The sequence below is a fragment of the Sycon ciliatum genome, chromosome 13 (genome assembly GCF_964019385.1).
Source record: "Sycon ciliatum chromosome 13, ocSycCili1.1, whole genome shotgun sequence".
Lineage (NCBI taxonomy): Eukaryota > Metazoa > Porifera > Calcarea > Leucosolenida > Sycettidae > Sycon > Sycon ciliatum.
The window spans coordinates 25,238,600-25,241,525 of record NC_088655.1 but is presented as its reverse complement, the minus strand read 5'-3'; the positions used below and the strand labels follow the sequence as shown (position 1 = coordinate 25,241,525).

At 45.2% G+C, this 2,926-nt stretch overlaps 1 long non-coding RNA gene across 1 annotated transcript; it reads left to right on the top strand.

Moving 5' to 3' along the window:
- The first annotated feature begins 850 nt into the window (after window positions 1-850).
- LOC135829748 (uncharacterized) lies at window positions 851-1,674 on the top strand. Its single transcript, XR_010555908.1, has 2 exons — window positions 851-906; window positions 1,306-1,674. It is a non-coding gene; the product is annotated as an uncharacterized LOC135829748 (long non-coding RNA).
- The last annotated feature ends 1,252 nt before the right edge of the window (window positions 1,675-2,926 follow it).

Sequence of the window (2,926 nt, the reverse complement as noted above, 5' to 3'; positions counted from 1 at the left end):
TTATTATTTCGAAATTTCACATGTATTCACCTATGTTCAGGCGGCTATATCTCCGGAACGGCTTTGAATATCGCCCTCAAATTTTTTTGTGTGTTCTTGGATGATATAGGAAGGATTTGACTGCACTTTGGGAGCAATCCAAGAAAGTCGGTTTTTTGACCCCCAAAGCTCAGAGGGCCACCTTAAAGGGGAACTCCGGTCCAAAATCACCCCTATTTTTTATTGCGGAATCCATTAGAGTATGTCGTAAGTGGTAGAATGGCGAAAACCGGAAGCTTCTACGACAAGGATAACATACCTAAATTACCAATTGCAATTTTCCATATTTGGCACGAGGGGGCCCCCGCCCACCCTGTGACGTAAAACGTTCTCAGTGACCTCCAAATTTTTTTATTTAAATGGTAGACCTGCAGAAATTTTGAAAAAGGTATTCACTGTTTTTTCTTCAATCAATAACCCTTGTACTAGTATTCATTCGATCATCATGTTGGAGGAAGAGGAGACCACGGGAAGTGTGGAGGTGGACGCCACTTCGGATTCAACAACACCGAGGCCGTTTAGGTTCGAGCCGAAGCGCGCATCAGCGTCTGCGAAACTGTCTACAAGTAATCATTTCTGAGACTACAAAACAGATGAACGTGAAGAGAACGCTTTGGTTGCAAGTGCTCGCGTGAGAAGCACTGCTTGATGCCGTTGCGGACAATGCAGCATGATGTGGAGCGAGGTCGAGTCGACTTGTTGCTGGGAGGTTCCTGCAGCTTTCAGTAAACGCGGCGAGCAAGAAGGGCTGCAGTGCGTCACGCAGCACTCAGAGTTTGCTGTTGTTTGCCTGCAAAAATCAGTGCTCAAGGTGGCATTGCTTTCCTTCGAAGAATTTCGGGCAAGGTGTGGACCGTGGTCAAACAGGTGAGGATTCACTGAATCGGTTTCATTATTTCCTTTCTTTCCATGTTTCATGTACCGGTACAAAGTAGATGGGAAGTGTTGTGCAATGATTTTGTGTACAGTATTCAAATTCACCAACTTCCATCACACAATCATGAAGTTCTATTGCACCCATGCCAATATAATTATACTGGTACAACGATGTCTTCATGATTGTGTAAAAGTAATTAATAGTTTCAGTGTAAATAGTTTCGGATTCGATTTAATATTTCTATGGGCTACTATACTAAAGACACTTTGGCCTTTTTTCAAATTTACATCACTTTTACACACAGTTGAAACACTTACAGTGCTAGGAATAGTATGAATGAAAGACACTCGTGGTATGTGTATCTACATCTCTCCAACTGTTTTGTGCAGGATTTGGAGACATGTGGCGTATAGACAATACACATGGTTCAGCCATGGATACTTTGGACGCAAGCAGCGGCGTGTGATACCGTCTTGCGTGGTATCGAAGATAAAGCAGCTGTACCAGAAGCCAATGCAGATGCGCACTGGGGCTTTGAGGAAGCAGTTGGACATGATGATGATGATGATGATAATGCTTCTTGGCCTGGTTGACGTTCACATAATCATTGGTACATGTGCATGCAGAATGTAGAAAACAGTTGACAGACACGATTTATAACTATTCTTGACTCGGGCAATATTTGTGTTTTCGGGTGGGCGCATGCTTTGCACCAATGCAGCTGCACGAACAATCTGGTAAAGTTGACAGATACAATGGCACAAGACTGTACTGTGTTCGGGAGCATGGGGTTGTGCCGGTGCCGTGTGCCGTTGCGAATGCCGAGAATGGTTGTATGCACATCGTTCAACAGGTCCTTCAAGAAGTTGCAGGACATTGTCGTGCAGCTTCTTGGCCACTTTGTGCTCTTGGTGTATTCCAGCCTGTACCTGAGCACACCCTCCTTGGTTTTGGCGTGCGCTCTCCCTATATTGGCATTGTGGGACAGACATGCCGACTGTACCCGTGCTCTCATGCCATTGTACGAAAAGTGGACACGTTTTGGTGCCCACTTCAGTATGACAGCATGGAAAATTTCCAGACTACAAATCATACTGTACCTTGTGTTTGTGGCAGTGTAGCTGCAACCGGAAAGTAACGCAATGGAAACATACAGATAAAGAGAACCGAAATAACACACATGATAACGTTCCATGTACATCACATCAATTCTCGATTTCACTGACTAGGATTTTGAGAAGAGGACTTTGAGTAGGACTGTAGTCGTTTAGAGCTACGTTCTGGACGGCACAAAATCATGCCGTTCACTTACCTCATCGTGCTCACGTTCCTGGAAGTAAATCGAAGATGGTCTGCTTTTGCTGGCAGCAGAGGTAGAGGAGCTACTAACTATTAGTATGACATGCACCGCCAAGTTTCAGGATGGCAGAGACCCTGGCTTCAAGCGTCGCTGCTGCTTCTGCTTATAGCCACCAATGCTTTGTGCAAACTCTTGTTGGAAATCTCTTTCATAGCACATCTCAGTGAAATGCTCAGTGCAGACACGATTATTTTTCGTCGGAGAAAAATCCTTCCAACATACTCTCCATAGCCAAGCTGTCGTCAGGTTCGCGTCAGCCAGAGGAAAGCCATGCTACGACAGCCCGCAGGCGCCTCTTTCTTCGTGACATTGTTGCATCCAGAGACGCAGCAGCGAGTCGTGACAATAAATCGGGCATGGCACAGAACAACAAGCACTTCAACAATGGCCAAGGACCTTTCATTCTTGCTTTTATTATTTGAAAATTTCATCTGAGTGGACCGGGCTGAGAACGTTTTACGTCACAGGGTGGGAGGGGGCCCCCTCGTGCCAAATATGGAAAATTGCAATTGGTTATTTAGGTATGTTATCCTTGTCGTAGAAGCTTCCGGTTTTCGCCATTCTACCACTTACGACATACTCTAATGGGTTCCGCAATAAAAAATGGGGGTGATTTTGGACCGGAGTTCCCCTTTAAGCTCCCCAAACAA